The sequence below is a fragment of the Dermacentor andersoni genome, chromosome 2, assembly GCF_023375885.2.
Source record: "Dermacentor andersoni chromosome 2, qqDerAnde1_hic_scaffold, whole genome shotgun sequence".
NCBI classification, from domain to species: Eukaryota; Metazoa; Arthropoda; class Arachnida; order Ixodida; family Ixodidae; genus Dermacentor; species Dermacentor andersoni.
In genome coordinates, this window is record NC_092815.1 from 128298068 (window position 1) to 128316435 (window position 18368).

General features: G+C 44.0%; 1 long non-coding RNA gene across 1 annotated transcript in view; it reads left to right on the forward strand.

The window, feature by feature from the left end:
• LOC129387333 (uncharacterized) overlaps positions 1 to 4801 on the forward strand; it is a 36387-nt gene extending 31586 nt beyond the window's left edge. The window contains exon 5 of the long non-coding RNA XR_008614600.1: positions 4717 to 4801. This is a non-coding gene — a long non-coding RNA (uncharacterized lncRNA). The remainder of the gene's footprint in view (positions 1 to 4716) is intronic.
• The last annotated feature ends 13567 nt before the right edge of the window (positions 4802 to 18368 follow it).

Here is an 18368-nt window from a genome sequence, read left to right on the forward strand (position 1 = left end):
TAATAGGCCAAGCACATTATTTTATTTTGGGTTGCGGTTGGCGATCTTTTCGAATGACTCAATGTAAGGGGTTCCATGCCTGCCTTAGACAAAGACGCATGTTTGAAAAGCTCATTGCAAGGGAACTAGACATTCTTCATGGCGAACTTTCACGTTTCATGCAGTTCTACAATCTTCCGTCTAACAGATTTCTAAATATTGCTGCGTGCCCCGAAGGAAACAAGCAGTCAAAATAGAGTTTTCTGAACCTTCGTTTTTTTCTCCGCGTATATGCTCATTTTTTCGAAACACCAAAATATCCTCTATAATGTCTTATATTTAAAGCAGATAGCTTTTCATTCTCTTTATTTCTTGGATTGGTTCAGTTCGAAAATTCGTTTCGGTAGTGCGTTTGAGCCAAACGTGTTCTAACACTCTTAGTATTTCTTTTTCTTTCCAATTTTGTTTATTCGTCGTACTCAATTTTCACAGGCGTTTTTCGCCTCAGTTGCTGCCAAGCAGGACCCACGACCGCTACCACTTTGTAACCTGCGATTGACCTATACCCCTTCGTGTAATGTACGTGAATCGGGGGTGCGCTTCAATAAAGTTTGTTCCTCATCATCACCAGCCAGCAAAAAAGCGCGTCCAGATGTCGTAATAATGAATTCTTCTTTACCCTCTTAGCAAGGTTCTTTACTTTGCTTTGTCTTTAATTTCCTGTGTGTTTTTCTTCTCGTCCTTTTCCTTGAATCGACGTCAAATTCCGTTTTCTCATCTCCATTGTTGGGCTTGCAGCTGTCGATGCCGGTCAAGCATACAAAAAGCGCGCGCGCGCCAGCTTTTACTCGAGGAAAACCAGGCAATCGTAAAAAACAAGACAAAGAAGACAAAACAGCAGCGTGCGGGAAATAATCAATAAAGGATAAAAAAATGTATTCGCCGAAACTGTCCGGCAAGAAAAACTAAAATTGGACAAAAATAAATGAATAACTACAGGACGGAGTGCGCATAGTGTTTGGCCACGGAAGTGCCTCGGCGACTTGCGTGTATATAGTAGCATCCGGGAAGGCCGGCGGCCACGGTCGATCTCTTCAGCTTTCCGGAAAACTGAATCGTGGCGCCGAATTGAATTCCGCTCGTGAGCGACACTGCACGGAGATTTCTTTCGCTTACCCTCTCCCTTTCTCTCTATCTCTCTCTCTTATTCATCTGTTGCTTGGCCACTGTAAGCCCTGCTGCTTTGCTTTGTTTTCCTGAGCACGCGAGACTTTTGACGCGCACGCTACAAATCCGCGCCGCCTCGCGAACCAGCCTGCGGCCGCACGCGCGCTCGCTCGATTTCGCGCCTTTGTTGACAAGTGTTTGCGCGCTATGCTTACTCAGCTATAAAACAGTTTTCTTGTTCTCGAGAATTCTGATACTTGTTTGCCCCTGCCTTCTTTACTGCTGTCTAACATGTGCATTGGTTTCTTCCCTGTTGACCCTCTTGGCGCCAGCTCTGCGCGTGTAAAATCTTTATTACATAATGGTCCGCGCAAGGACGGCTTTGTGCGTGTTACCTCTATTAACTGCCCAATATATAACAGTGCACTTAAAGTAGGATTAATAATACTAATAATAACAATAATAATAATAATTTTGCAGATGAACCACACATTTTCGAATATTTCTGAAGTACAGCTGCAGTGAAGTGGTTATTTAAATGCATTGCAGCTAACCCCCATGCGCACAGTTTTCTTTCGTCCTATGCACCCCTGCAATGGTTATGCTCATCCATCACAAAAATCAGAGTTCTATTCTCGTGCAGGTTTTTTTTTTACGCCGTTCAGAAGTGATGCCAAAATACCAACTCCAAGTCAGGCGCATACACAGTGTGAGACGTGTGCGCAGTGACGTCACGAGGACGAAGACAATTTACGGTGCTTGTCGAGGCGAGAACGGGGATCGCAGGTACATGCGCGGTAAAGCTCGGGAAGCATCAAGCAACACTGAAGGATCCCCTACGTCTCGTAGGACAGAGACTCATTCTTGATTGTTGTCCAAGAATGGGCACACACACAGTAGCACATACCGAAGGGTTAAATCAGTGAAGATGGCGTGAATTAGAGAATCTTCTAAAATTTAATCTGTAATTTCATTAACAGGGTGGTGTACTTAGAGACATCTTTGAGCCGACACTGAGTATATGTGTGTGTATATATATATATAGTATGGTGTGAGCGCAACACATGCCTGACTGTCAGCTGCATCTATATATATCATTCATTGTACATCTTCTTCATCTCCATATTTCATCGGCAGCCACACAGTTTGATCCTCGTGGCAGTAGCACGAGCTCGGCTGGAATAAAGAGGTTCCTTACAAGCGCAACGCAATACATATGTCTGACCGAGAGGAAAGGCGGTTAATCGAGGGGCCCAATTATTATGCCTTATATCATAAGCAGCCGACAAACAATGACACCAACACCAACACAGGCGAAATTACTTGTACTTACTGACTTAAAGAAATGCGAAGTTAATGGCAATAAAAGTGGATGAAAAAAACAACTTGCCGCAGGTGGCGAACCATCCCACGTCTTCGCAGTACGCTAGAAATTGAGCTACCGCGGCGCCGTTTCCGCATCCGCTTTCTTGGGTTTCTTCTCGTTCATTACATAACGAGGGTCTTGAATCCGGCAACATAAATGCCATCAGGTAGCATATGTGGGTTTACTGACCAGTTGCGTTCGCTAAAAAAAAAATCACGTACTCGCGACACCTGCGGCAGAAAGAATGCTCCACACCCGCCGCCAAAGTTTGTGAGTGCTGGCGCTGGCTAACACTCCCGGGCTTAGTTCTAGTACTAAAACATAAACACCCAAGAAAGCGGACGGGCGAACGGCGCCGTGGTAGCTCAGTTGGTAGAGCATCACACAGCTGGCTATGCAGTCTTGCAAACAGTGATTGCCATACCGCTTGGCTTACTTGCGCCAACGTTCGCAGCTCTTCTGTGAGAACTTGACGTATAGGAGCCTTGGTTTACGAATAACTCCTAAACCGTCTTTCGTGGTCGTCATCGCGTAAACATTTTCTGAAAACAGAAACGTTGGCAAGAATGTTTACATACACTTGGTACTAGCAAATATTTCAAATTATCTGGCGGTTTACCTTTAAAGCACCGTCGTAAACTTGAATACCACTGAGGCAAACGCAAGCTTTCTCCACACATTCCAGGATTTAGATTGGTCACCTATACCTCTTCTCTGTGGACATGGCAAACTTCCATCAAACAGTTTCAGCAACACGCCGAGAAAGACAGTGTAAAAGTATTTAAGGGTGACCACTAAAGATAGGGCTGTCGAAAATTATGCGTTTCATTTGGCACGCATGATGGTATCATCTAATCGCGCACCTACAGAATCAATCTAAAACCAAGGCACTCACTTCAACCGTTCTCAATACTCGACTTACGTCAGCATTGCGACACTAAAACAATCACTCGGCCTGCGTTCGTTGGCGTCGCGACGTGGCATGTCGTGCCTCTGCGGCCTCTCCTTGCTTCATTCTTTTCACTATGACCTTGAATCGCGCCATGTGCTGGTGAGACCACCATCTCGGGTATCCTCTGGCTCTAACTATAGCCTGACAAAAGCTCGTGTAAACGCTCACGCGCAATGTATGAGCTTTTTCTTGTTTTCCTCACCGCCGTAGTGCTGTGTAATTCCCTCTCCGATGGCATAGTTTCGCGCATGAATCGAAAAAGAAGAAGAATCGCGATACGCTCTCTGTTCACTTCGCATAAACCAACGCCCCACTCATGAACAGATACGTCACACAAAACTTGTAACTAGGTCTAATGCATACATTCCTGACGATATTCCTTGTTATCGTTTTACCATATTGTTTATTCATCTTTCTATAATAATTATTTTTTTCTTCTTTGTGATATGACATGCATTTCCTACCCGTAATATTAACCATTTACTGCTGTTTTACCTCCTGTATTTAACTGGAACCTAAATTTACTTTCTTAAATATGCTTTATATTCCATTTTCTCATAGCTGTTTGATCACATATTTCAGTCATATTTTCTATTCTCTAATTAGCTAGTGTTTACGCCTCTATGCCCGCCCTCCTTCCCCCCTTCCTTTTTCGTATTACCTCTTGGACCTTAAGGAAGAAACAAATGAAGTCAAAAGAGAAATGAAACTTTCTTTTTGTATAAAGCTTTAGAGAACATGGAAATACCGTAGGTACACGCCCATCGGTTAGTTGTACAAGTTGTGTCATCTCGCACAAGCAGTTCAACAATACATTTCCTTTTGTTTTGGCGCGCCAGTGTTCGCGGAAGACAGAAGTGCGCGTCCGTGCGAAATACTAGGATAACGCACCTGCCACCCTATTGCAGCCAGTCTCGGGTTGGGCACGCCTATTCGTTTCTATATGTAAACCACATAACCCTTTGTCCAGCCTCGAACAAAAGACTCGCGCCAGAATGGGTTTTGCTCCGGAGCGCCGCTCGGTGCTACGAGATTGTAGGCCAGGCGCGCACCCTGCGCCTAGACCCTGAGCTGCGCCCTCCCCTTGGAAGCTTTGAGCCTCACTATGTCGCCACACTTTGACTGCGTTGCTTTCAGTGTTATACCACAACTTTTTTGTGCAATCTTACTGTGAATTCATCGTAGCGCTCCTGCATGCCGTATTTTATTGATTTTATTTGGTGCTTATATCATATTGTGGTTTACAAAACAGACGCGAGCTTCAGCTGGAAAACCTCCTTGGCATGCAAATCTGGCGCACGAGACAGCGAAACACGACGTGCGAACAGATGCCACTAACAAGGTGAGCCACCGAAACTTTGATTGCATGGAGGGCGGGCTCGCCGCCAGACGACAACGGCGGAGATTTCCCAGCCGGCATCGCACATTTACGCTGCCGCTGACCAGATGAGCTCTCTTTCTCTCGCTTTGCAATCCTTACGGCCTGTCTACTAAACCGAGAACATTTAGATTTATTCTTGCCCGAACGCTGAGCAGGATCAGCCTCCCATCTTTCATTGGAGGCACGTAAATTCCCATACTCCGTGACGATGCCTTGCCGAGTTTTATCCTATGTAACGGGCTCGTAAAAATTATGTGCCCCAAAGAAGCATTCCAGTTTGCTTAAAGTTTTTTATTTTATTTTCTACAAATTAAGACACAAGGAGGAAACATAGACGACGGCAGAGGCGGCCACCGGTGTCATGTATGTGTCTTTCTTCTGTATGTGACAGTTTTCGGCGAAAAATATTTCCTTCAGCAAACACCAACTAGAACACCAAATAGTTCTGTTGAAACTTAATGTATGTATGTTTATCATGCACGTGACAAGGCTGGTATTTTGTTTCATAAGATCAAAGCATGAAAGCAACAACATTGTAGAGTGAATGTTCCCAATAGAGTACCATTGGACGAAAGAAAGAAAATGTTACCGAGGAGTTTGTGCACACAATAGCGCAAAAAAGAAAAAGGGGTGATGGGGGGGAGTCGACCTTAGTAATTTCACGGGCTCTTGCAATATTTTTTCTAATAAGAGCAACGGGCTATTAGTTACGGCGCATACCACAATGTTCTCAAAAAGTTCAACGCGATGGGCACAACGTCGTTTTTGTCAGCCACAGGATTGGCCCCTTCGGCCTCCGATATACGTGCCTAGGCGCGATCGTCGTCTGAGTCACTATACTGTACAAACACCGGGAAAAATTCGCAATCACAAATGCTTCCACATAGCTCAGTGCTTAGCAGCCCTGAATAACCACTGTTCATTTGCGCACGAGGCATGAGCTTGATTGGTCGCAGCGGGACATTTTTATTTTAAAGAGAATTGCTTTTTCGGGCTCTTTCGCTCGTCTTCGTGGTGGTTGGCGGTCGTTGGTCGGGGGACTGGGGGGGGGATGAGGCTTTCACCGGCGATACAAAGCCGCCGATGCAAAGCGTGCGTGGTTTCGTGCGACCGATCTGCGGGGCACGCTCGGCCCGCGAAAGCCTACTATTATATCTCTCTGTGAACCACTTGCTGTTACGCAAGAGCTTTTGGGGCGTCCGAGGGTTGACATGCTGTGGTGGCCAGTTCGGGACGGACGACCTTCCCCTTATCGCGCCGCCCTCTCCCTCTGTGGTGACTGCGGGAGCAGTGGCTATCCTTCCGCGCCGGCGCTCGCAGCGCTGGACAGAACACACCTATTTACGAATCGGCTTGTATGTATATATACAGCCTCGTATTACATTCTACCGCTACGTGGTTAAAAGGTAAACAAAAACCCGGGGCACTACGCCGACCAAATAAAGATTTATAAGAAAAGAGGACGTTTCGGCTCCCACACGGAAGCCTTGTTCCCGTGTGGGAGCCGAAACGTCTTTTTTTCTTTTAAATCTTTATTTGGACGGCGTAGTGCCCCGGGTTTTTGTTTACCTTTTAACCATGTTTCATGCCGACCAGATGGGCTTCCGTCAAACACTAAACTTCATTCTACCGCTGCAGATGCACTGGTTAACGGCTCTGTTCTCCAGGTAATTACGCCATGCTCTACCTCATATCCTCACTGTGGCAAATATATGTCTTCAAGTGTTTAACTGCTTGAATAAAGCGAATAGCTTTACAGAAACTTTAGACTATTCGCTTACGTTGGTAATCATTGTATATGGTTTCCGCATATTCGTGTTTTTTCTTTTTTATTGGGAAGGTAAAGCTCAGGATTAGAAGGTGGTCCGACGATGAAGGCGCGGTGAAGATCGTTTAAGGAAAGCATGCGCGAATAAGACGGGCAGACGGACAAAGCAAAGCCATTTTCGAGCTGCAGCTCCTATTGCCATACAAATAAAAAAAAAGAGTTAGTTTAAAGCAAAGACATTTAACAGCCATTATATCAGTAGGAGAATTCTTCGTATCCCCGCCTATGTGGTCCTGAGAAAAATGCCGCAACCGTGCCATGGATGCGAATTTTCTACGCTTAGCGGCAGCCACATGCCCATCTCTCCCTGCTTTCCCTCTTTGCTCTTCCTCCTCCTCAAACCAAGGAAACGTATGTGTGGACAAGCTAGACTGTGTGAACTCCAGAAGCCTGGAAGAAATATCCCACTTGTTTACTTACCTATGAATAACCTTATATGCTTAAAAGCGACTTTGCGTTCATCTACTTCGCACTTCTTCGGTGCCCATTCATTTCAATGGCAACGTTTGCCAGAAGGCTTTTAAAAGCGTGCCATTCTTTTTTTTTGCCTTACCTTCTGACAAAAATTTATCTAGAATGTTCGGCTTCATTACAGGGAATCCACTCGCACACACCCACACACACCCTCGCATATATCACGTAATTGATATGGCGCTCCCCATTGTCGTTCAGTTCACTTGCTTTCTTCTCCGCGACCACGGTAAAGTAAAAAAAAAAAGAAAACAGCACGAGAAACGGGACAAGAATCGTGCCTAACGCTCTTCCTTGTCCTTTTTCTTGGTCTGTTTTTTGTTCTCAGGATCATGTGCTCGCCAATCCAACAGCGAACTCTCCACGACAATGCTTACTGTTCTCTGCACACTAACTTTCACTCTCTCAGATCTATTATTTATGTAGACAGTACAATTCAACAAAGCACCGCCCTGCGTACTTCGAGTGTTGTCTACCATGTTGAGTACTTTCTTTTACATGGAAGACCACCGGGATTTAGGACTCCGCAGTCTATTGTCTCGAGCCGCTTGCTATTACGCTTTTGTCGCATCGCGCTGTTCCTTTTTTAGTGTTGCTTTTATTGGTTCGATATTGCTGTCGTCCTCCTTGCAGTGGTGCTGTACACGGCCTTTTCTGATAAAATTTTAATCGTCCTATATATATATATATATATATATATATATATATATATATATATATACAAAGCACTTCATTAGGCCCCAGACGGAGGCCTGATTACAATTTCACCGCATTGAAGTTCCCAGATCGCTAATCGGACAAATGGCCACACTCGAGTGTACCCTCTCTTCAGGCTGCTGTCCTTGGTCGTCATCGCCATCTTTAGACCTTGTTCCCAAGAGTTTATCGTTAGCTCATTCTGTCCCTCTCTTTCTTCCTTTTTTTCTCTTTCTCAGTTCTGTTCTTTTGCGTCACACGTAAAAAGTACTCGCATTGAATTCATGCCTCATGCATGGCTGTCCACAGCCAGGTAGACGACAATTATTATTTCATGAACGTTCTTCCACCATGCGGCTTTCCGCATAGCTGATATGTCAAACTCAGTGCGCCCGTGCCTAGGGTTGCTGATTATTTCGTCCTCAGTTAGCTAACTCAGGTGGAAGCCAGACCGCCAAGGAAAGGCGTTGGCCGGGGGTTTGATCCCCGGACCAGAACAAACACTTTTTTGTCAAACGCGAATCATTCTTTCTGAGAAACGCATATGGATTCCCTTAGTAGCTTCGCGCTACAGTCGAGTGGCTGACAAAGTTCCTTTTCCTAGCCATTAGTACTAATGAAGCGAACACACAGATTTTGGGCTGGCAATACTGTTTTGTTTGTTACTCGACCTTTACCGAGCGTCGCGGAAATCCTTAATACCGTTTACTATCACCACCACCAACAACACAACATGAACAGGTCATTCTCTTCTATCAGCATACCCTTCGACCAAAACTGTGAAATGATTCTGCGTGATATTCATGATTTTTGTACATATAATTTGAGAACTATACATAGGTACAGTACGTGCGCGCAAATGTAATGGATACTGGTGGCGTGGGAACAAACACATTGTCGAGGTTATCGCCTCTTTCATTTCAGTATAACATTACTCTCCTAGCTGAAGGTTTGAATGAAACCAAGTACACTACAGCTTAGAAACTCTATTGCTGCACAGGCAGGCCAACTCACGTGTTCTTCGATGGTCATTTCTTTTCTTTCGCTTTGTTGCGTTGTGGCCGTGCCTTTTCCTATTGTTACTTTTCTGTTAACTTACCTCCCTCCCTACCTCTTTCACCTATTATTTGTTTCTTTCTTCGATCTTTGCGCCAGTTTTGTGGCCGTTCTACTCTTGCGTGCAGTCGTATATGCGCCATCTAACCGAATACTTGCAGTGTAGTGGTAGCAAACCATGGTGGCGTCCGGCAAACACGAAACGATGCTAGATGAAAGTGCCTTCCATTGTCCATCTATGAGCACTGGCTGTATGGAAGTTTCACAGAAAGATTACAATAGCGCACAATGGGAGAGGATTGCTCTGTTTTGTGGAGCATGCTGCCTGCTTTCGTTACCGATGGGCTCACGCCAGACCCAGCTATATTTACAATGCACCGAGTTGGTGAAACGGCGTGCAGAAGTTTTATGTGTTGTCCTGTATAATGGGGCAGATCATACTGTTGCGGCACGTTAACCTCTCGGCTTTGCTGAAGCTCTGAACCCAATGTCGGTATAGCCACCAAAGTATTATGAAGTTGAGCCTCCTAGTCTTTCTTAAACTATTTTTGAGGTGTCGTTATGGACGATTGTGAGTTTGAGTATACATTTCTTTTTCACATTCGCTTACAAGTTATAGCGATATTGGAGACAGGTTGCTTTCGTCGGCCTCACTCATTCTTTGCTCTACACGTGACTAATCGAGCGATTGCTTTGCACCTCGTGTCATAGCTAACGTTAGGCAAGCTGCTCAACGACAAAGAATCTTACCATTTGAAAAATACAGTGGGAGATACAATTATAAGTACAACAGTGTTTGGCCGACAGCGTTCCGACAATTGAACACCTTAGGTCTTAAAATGCTATGTTGCACCGCGGAAATACGGAGAAGGCGGGAGATAGAAATTCTAGACGATGAGCAAAACGGGAATAAGGTGAAAGCAGGAGCCAACGTTTCGACAAGTGGACTTGTTATTCAAGACGACATATACTTTCCTCGCCACAGTATATATAGGTGGGGTTCTTCTAAAGGGGAGGGGGCGTAATGTGGATGGGTGTTGAAACGAGTGAAGGTGTGTTAGCGGCGAGGGTGTCGAATTGAGAATAAAGGAGTGCTGTGCACAAGGACAGGGACACGGCCGTTTGTCAACCACGTGTCAACGCCCATGTATAGCCGGCGTGTCAACGGCATGCACAGCAGCCCTCTATTACCTGTTTTGCTGGTGGTCGTGACTATCGTGTCTCTGAAAGATATAATACAAGGAGCGGGAGAAACAGGTGCTCTTGAAAAAAAAGAAAAGAAAAGAAAATACTGAAATTGTATAAATACATAAATAAGAGGGGAAAAAAACTGAAAGAAGAAGAAAAAAAGAAAGAAAAAAAGGAATGCTAAGAAACCAAACTAAATGTTGTTGCCTATAGCTTGAAATTTAGCATAGCGAATAGATTGTAAAGCTCCCTTTGAAATTAAGACGTCTGAAATTAAGTAAGTCTGCGCTCGTGTTGTGTTCTGCCTCTCGTCCTTCGTCCAGGTTGCACTGCCCACCCATAGGAACATGTCCCTTTGAAACGTTTATGCCTATTGGTTGCAATGTATTGAACTTAGGGATAAGATATGATTCTCTGTACTTTCTTTTTCGTTTAGAACAGAAATTTTCCTGTAAGATATAGAGTTTAAGTTCATCAAAGTTATGACCTGGTTGGTTGAAATGTTCGGCGACGGCATTGGGAAGCTATTTAGCTGTGTCCGCGCGATGTCCGTTTAATCTGACGTTCATTGATTGTCCCGTTTCACCGATATATTGTTTCTTACAGAAGGAACATTCAAGCATATAAATAACATCCGAACTTGTACAAGTGAAGCTAGATTTGACTTCCAGTGTATAACTATTTGCGGTGATTTTAATTTCAATGTCACTTTGAAGGTGTCTGCAGGCTTCGCACCTGGGGCGACAACATGCTTTCATTACGGAGGAATGCTGCTGGCTGACTTTTGAGTGCACTAACATGTCTTTAAAGTTCCTGTTGCGGCGATAAGCAACCCTTGGTATATCGGGAAACGCTTTTCTCAGACGGTCGTTGCTTGATAATATTGGGTGGTATTTTCGGAGGATGCTGTTTATGTTTTCGAGTGCATTAGACTATTTTGTTATAAAGGCCGGCGGTCTGTCAGATTCTGGTGTAGGCTGTTTCTTCGCTAATTCCGACTGTCTCTCTAATCTTGACGCAACATCAGAAACTCTATCGAGAGCAACTTGTGGATAGTCTCTTTCTGCTAGCCTTGTTTTAAGGTAATTTAGGTGGTGGATATAATCCTGGTGTTCGCTTCAGATTTTTCTTATTCGTTTTGCTTGTCCGACAAAAATTCCTTCCTTGCAATGTCGCGGGTGATGACTGTTGTAGTCGAAATATTGCTGCTTATCGGTAGGCTTCCGGTAAAGTGTCGCTCTCAGTTTTCCGTTTCCTCCCCTCGCCGCTATCACACCTTCACTCGTTTCCATACCCACCCACCTCACGCCCTCTCCCCTTTAGAAAAACCCCACCTATATATACTGTGGCGAGGAAAGCAAATGTTGCCTTGAAGAATTCCACTTGTCGAAACGTTGGCTCCTGCTTTCACCTTGTTCTCGATTTGCTCAACATTATGTTGCACCCTGTTTCTTAAACCATTTTCATATTTGAGCAGCTTGACTAACGTTCGCTGTGACACCCAATGTATTATGACAGTGCAAACGTTGGTTACAAATCCAATGTCGGCCACCCCACGACGAAAAATTGTTGACTGAATTAGTGACTCCGCGCCAGCTCTAAGTCATCTGTAAAAACGTTTCTACATTTGCATTTACATTTGTATATATTTAGAGATGAAAGCATGTGCATGCTTATTTTTGGCAATTTAAGACACTACTCAGCTTTATGCGCTAATAATTTTCGTGTTGCATATTGAAAACCAGCTTCGTCACCACAGTTACTACTGTTTTACGTGGGAAGTTCCAACTTTATGTCCTCGGTATAGACATCATTTTTGTGCCAACTGTGACTGGTAAATGACATTGAAGGACAAATGACCATATTTACTGAGAAATAGTCTCGAACAAGAAAATTCGCGCGATAATCACCAATAAAATGAAAAAGCTAGAAAAATACTACTCATTACCTCTTTAAATAATGTCTATAGGGATGAACTGTAACTGCAGAATTGATATCAGCCAGTGTTCGTAACGGAGCCTTTCGCAGTAAATTTTGTGCCTCCCGCAAGCTTCGGGAAATAAGGGTCCGAAATGTGAGGCGAAACGCAGTGCCGTTTCTTTTATATTAGATTTCCATACTATAAAGACGAACTGTGTAATGGAAATACTCTAACTGGAACCGCATTGTTCTCACGCCACAACATTTTGCATCCCTTGTCAGAAACAAATAGAAACTAAAAACAGGCTGTATGCTAATTTAGGAGAAGTATTCACGCAGAAAACGCATAGGGCGTTCTCACAGAGGAAACGAGTCACTCTAGTAGACGCTCGACCATTTGCACATATTCAACGATAGCACTGGCGCGGTTTCACCAAGCCATCAAGTGACAACGCGCCGGTGACGAAGCAAGAAAAGAATGCTGTGAGAAGCAAAGTGCAACAGGGCCGCGAAAGAAAGCTGGCGCCACGGCAAATGGCCCGCGAAATGAGAAACGAAGCAAGTGGGTTGGCGCTTTTATCCTCGAATTCGTACGCCTACATAAATGTATGCAATATATTGCCTCACTGGAGCCTCCACAGGCCTCTCCCCCGAAGCAGGCTACTTCAAAACGCAGAACGGCTCCGAGAATGCTGACCACCATTTGTTTTCTCGGCCTCCACTAGCCAGCCGCATCCTTCCCTCCGTAGTCGTTCACAGCCGCTTCCACCGCGTTTTCTTCCCACTTGGCCCAGAAAGTAAACACGAACTAGACGGGACGCTGCAATATCCATCCGTTACCATTGCTACGCAGAACCGCGTGGCATCTGCATATATTTATTCATTTATTTATTCCTGCCTGGCTTCATCCGGGCAAAAAGAGATGAAAGGGCAGGCAAAGAAGGCGAGGAGTCGAGAACGCCAGGCCGAGCAGTTTCGCTCGCGAAGTCAGGAGGAATTCCTAAGGCTGCGTTATAGTTTACGTTCGAGGCTTAGCTGCGGCGGTTGTGTTGTCGTTGCTAAGCCAAAAGGCAGACTACTACAACACGCTGCGTCGCGTACTCGTCTAAAACGCTGAAGCAACTACGAAAATTCTGGCTTGATATGGCCCGTGCAGGCGGAAGTGGATGAATGAAACCAGTGATTTAGTTAAAATTGTTTTTTGCAGGCCCCGCTTTTTCAATAAGGTCATCCATTGAAAGCGAGCGACGAAGCTCACGAATAGGGGATGCGCGAATATTAGAGACTTACGAATAACGAATATATTATTGCCTTGTTCACTTCGACAACCGAATCGAATAGTCACGGTTCGTAAATGCGACAATTCTCAAATATCTTTCGCATGATTCCAGTTATCAAGTCTGAGCGAAGAAAGATAAAATTTGAGTAAAATGTGTTACAGCTCATTCCCACGACCACAATATATATATATATATATATATATATATATATATATATATATATATATATATATATATATATATATATATATATATATATATATATATATACAATAAGCACGTTAAGTTATGCAAGGACGCATGCTACGTCAATGAGGAAGCATGACGTCCTTACGTACTACGATCAATCGCAATTTCATAAGAGTTATCGGCATGTAAACTGTTTATTTGAACGACTTCTTCTTGTACTTTTAATATGCACCGCTTTACAACATGTAGTGTAACAGGGAGAACTTGCTAACGTTGTGAATCTAGCTTGAGCACCATTGTTCCTTATTGGACGCGCCAGATATTCTTGATTTCTGAAATTGTTCGGAAAGTATTCGATGCTCCATTCTGTTATTTACCGCTACTTTTGGATCCCTATTTGCTTGGGTCTAAAGAATTAAAAATTTACGAATCGCGCACCTCTACTCGTGAACAGAGACGTTATTCATCGAAGCCTTTTGCCTAGCTCGAAGTTCTTTACTAGTCCTGTTAAATCGCCACAGGAACTTAAAGGCAAACCAAGCTGTGTTTTTAATGCGATAGCAAAGCTGTGGCTCTTCTCTCAGTGGGGCCGGTCGAATAGGTTTTAGCGAAAATGCGAAGCGACAAGGCTCTGGAGCATAGGCGGAAGAGAGCAGCTTTTGCGAGAGGGGCAAAAACAAAAGCCGGTAAATGGCGCGCGCTTGTGTGACACGTAATGCCGCTTTTGTTTCTTTTGTAAGGAAGGAGGGTCACCGCACAGGTGAAATATAGCTTCGCAAATGAGTAGTTCAATGCCGCAGAAATTTAAGTGAGGAAATAGAAGAGTTTTCCTAATAATATTGGTGGCGTTCAAGCATAAAGTTTATATTTTATTAGTTGCAACAGAGAAGACACCCAGGCGGTCGCGCTGTCTTTGAGTGACAGTAATGTCACTGAAATTTCATGTTCCTTTCATATGATGCGCATTCGTCAATATACCTTCACGTTAACCGCCCGAATAGTGTGCAGAGCAGGGCATTACATAGGACTGTGCAGTCCAGCCTGCCAGCAGCAAACCGGCTTGGGTTTGTACTGTCCGTGGCGCGTCCATCTGAGCTGACTTTACGTTTCAGTGTGTTACTTGCGGCGTGTGCTGTCAACAGCCGTTAGGTCGGCACACCCTAATTAATTAAACTGTGAATTCTTTATTATGGTCATCTTTGAGTTGTTCAGTGCTCCCTGGTTCTAATATTTTTAATATCAATTCTTTTCATCCGAGACGAAAAAAAAAAGAGGGAACCGGCGCAACTTAAAGATTGCGCGTCTCCTAAATATAGTATAAAGAAAAATTCGATGGCCTAATTACGTGCGCTATGAAACCCTGATGTATATATTTTGTGTTCTTGTGTTACATCTGGGGAAGGGCACCTCGCGAAGCTTACTCGACTGCAGTAAAGTTGCCGCTTATGGGGAAATGCCCTTCGATAGGCCTTTTAATGCTCAGTGTACATATTGCACTATGAAGGCTGTAGAGACGTGCATCCAGCGGTAATTCTTTATTGGCAACGAGTATGATGGAATGGGCAAGTCGTAATACACTGGCGATAATAGCACCACCAATATGACTCAGGCAGGAAAAAGAAAGTTATGCATAGCAGTGCCTTTCAAGTTAAGGCTTATTTTAGGCATGTGACGACGTCATGCCGCAGAAAACACGAAAACGGGGGAAAACGAGGAAAGTCCACTGATTTGTAGAGAGCCAGGTGTGCTATCAGAATTGGGCGCTTATGCATATTTGAGGAAAACCAAATCGCGCTTGTTATGGCGACAGATTGGTGATTTGGCGTGCCTTTGAATACGTAAAGCTTCCGCAATCATCCAGGGCGTGCTGATGTACGTGCTTCTTTATATTAAATGCGCAGGGACAAAATCCGGTAATCAGCAATCTCGACAGAATTTAAGCGGGCTTCTCATGCCAAAGGCACGTTGGAGCATGCTTAAGCTAGCCATCTATCGCCCTAGCAAGGAATGGGATGGCCTGGCCGGGTTTATTCATAACTGCCCGTGTACGACATGGCATCTGCTTTCGCGTTTTCTTAACTTGGTCTTTATCTCTAGCTTCCTGTTTCTCCTTGCCTCTGTATGGAAAGGTTAGATGCTTTAAATAAGCCTTCATTTATACACAGCTCTGCGGTCGTTGCTCATGTCCTAGTGCTTTGTAGTACTAGCCTCGTAGATCATGCTGAAGTAATCAAACCTTGGGCTGCTGACTCTGATTTTAAGAGTGTCGATTTGTAGTATTTATTTAAGTGCGCACTCCAAAAGACGAGACTATGCATCAAAATTCTGCGGAACTGGTAGCGCTGGCAATTTTGTTTGTTACATGGTCTTTGAACGTATTCTTGCGCAGATAACATCATGATACCAATCAGAATACAGGAGTGCTCAGTGTTGCTCAAAAGTGGCATCGGATCTATTTCAACCAATTGTACAGTCTGCCAATCGGTTTCTTGGCGTTATACAAAATTAAACTTATTACTAACAAAAGGTAATGGTGCAGCCTCCATGGCATCTTAACACGTCTGTATGTCTCACGGGCAGTTAGCTTCAATCGGTTCAGCATCTACGAGCCATTGAACACCGATAGCTTCCGTATAAAAACCCTAATAAGACGAACGAGTTGATCAGTGAACGCACAAATAAAACAAGATGTTCTTGCATACTATACGTTCAGAACAATAAAAATATACTATTTAAGTGATTGAAGAACATCAGTACCATTATCAAGCACTGGATTACATGAATAAAAAGGTGGAAACTGAACATCGCTCGTCAACGCACTGGTGCGCTTACGTACTATTTTCACTGAAAAATCGTTCGAGGTAAATGGTATGGTAAGTCTTGTGAAGCCAGTTTGTGACATCAGGTGCGATTTTCTAGATGTTTACGCAGTTTTTAGTACTTTGAAACAGCTGGACTGCTTCAACTGCCTGTTTATGCCATTCTTCACAGAAATAAGCCTTCCTTTCACGAGAAGCTCTTATTTTTTTTAATCGCTGGCTTGACGACATTCTTTTAGTCGGTGTAGTAAATTTATCCCAGAAGAAATGAAACAACGCCGATTAAGCAAAGATTTTGGTCAGCGTCATTCTTTTTTTCTGTAGACATGAAAGTTCGCTTTGTTTTTCATACATACCCTGCACATTGAACCAGCTTGGCAGTAATTATTTATGGCTAATAGACTGCCAGTCACTCACTTGAACTCATAGGCGACTAACCCCGGTAATGTTAATAGTACAATCCCACGATCTCCTCTTGTAAATAAAGAACTATATTTGCAATTAGAAGCATACCAAACAAGCACCGTGCATCCCTTCTTCAGGAATTATCTCATAGCAACCACTAATTATCGTGGGCCAATACCAGAAGTTGCGATGTTTATTGCCTATATTTTTGAAGGGCACAATTCTTTTTAATGTGCAACTTTCTTAAAGGTTGCAAGATTAAGAGAGTGAGCCTCGTGCCTGGGCTGCCCGACTAGCTTAGCTTCAAGTGTAAGAAGCTTATCCCTTCGATACCTAACAGCTAACGTGATCAGGTTCTAATTATTTTCTTTTTGACTTTTTAGTCATGAATCTGCAATGCACGAACACAACCATGCAATGCTGAAGTGTAGGCTAGCGCCGGCGCTCGGTCATCGTACTTAATTGCAGTTCGCTTGGTTACTCGCGCTTAGATGGCCTGGACCTTGACCGTCTTCTACGTAAACCTCGGCCGCTTGCAAAGGTAGACCACTGTATAAGGAATAGTCGCAATTCATTTGCCACATGAATCGGGAAAGAAACAGAGTGGATGGTGGAGACGTGTACGTTGTTGTTGTTGTTGTTGGAAAACTCATAAATTACACACCAAACTTAAAAAAGCAGGTTCCCCCTTCCTTAAGTTAAGAAGTGCAAGGGCTTATAAAGTATGTTTCAGTTAATAAGAACAAACCGACAGTAAGGACACTGATAACCGTGCAGAAGAAGGGCGTAACTTGGTGTCTCACGAGCGTATTCTTCATTTCACCTTATAATTTCTTAACATTGCCATAATACCTTCGAAGCATGCATGTGCTCGCTCTGGAGGTCACCATTCCATAAGCACTGGGCAGAATGACTGCAATCACGGGCATTAAAAGGCTCATTATAGGCCACAGTTGTTCTCGAGTTGTTATTCATCGAAAAGAGAAGGAACTTCCCCGAGCTAATAGGTATAATTCAGCGATCGCATAAAACGACTTCCCTTGCATTCGCTCTTTATTCAAGTCCACTCTCCCCCTTCTCATGGTAACTACAATATGAGTGCGCGAAAATTCTGACAGTTTAAATGCTATGCAATTTTACATAAATACTAGCTACGGCTGCACTTCTTTAATGGCGCGACTTAGCTTATTACCGGTTTCCGAAGGGCGTTACCATGGACTAATGGCCTAGAAACATATCACCGTCATTAGCCCGTGTATATATTACGTTCCCTTACACACCTCCCTAATTTGTGATCGACGACGGCAAAACGTCAATGTCACGCGACACACGAATTATAGCGTTAACCTTTCGGCGGGGGGTTCTGTGAGGGGGCTCGCGTTTATCTTCTTAAGCTTCTCCCGTCGACTTGCCTACAATTAGCGTCAAGTAAGCTATTCGCTCTTATAGGGAAAGCATACTAATAGCCGCAGTGATGAGCGTTCATCTCTTGTGCAATATTTCTGCAATTAGCCTCTTCCGCTACGGCTTGCATTTGTGCATGCGAATTGTTTTCGAAAGCGCTATCAAGGAAAGGGACATTTCTTTTTGGGTTGATCTAGTCCACTGCATACTCAATGCGGCTCTAGTTCACTTCAGCCGCGCAGACAATACCTATACACACAGTTACTT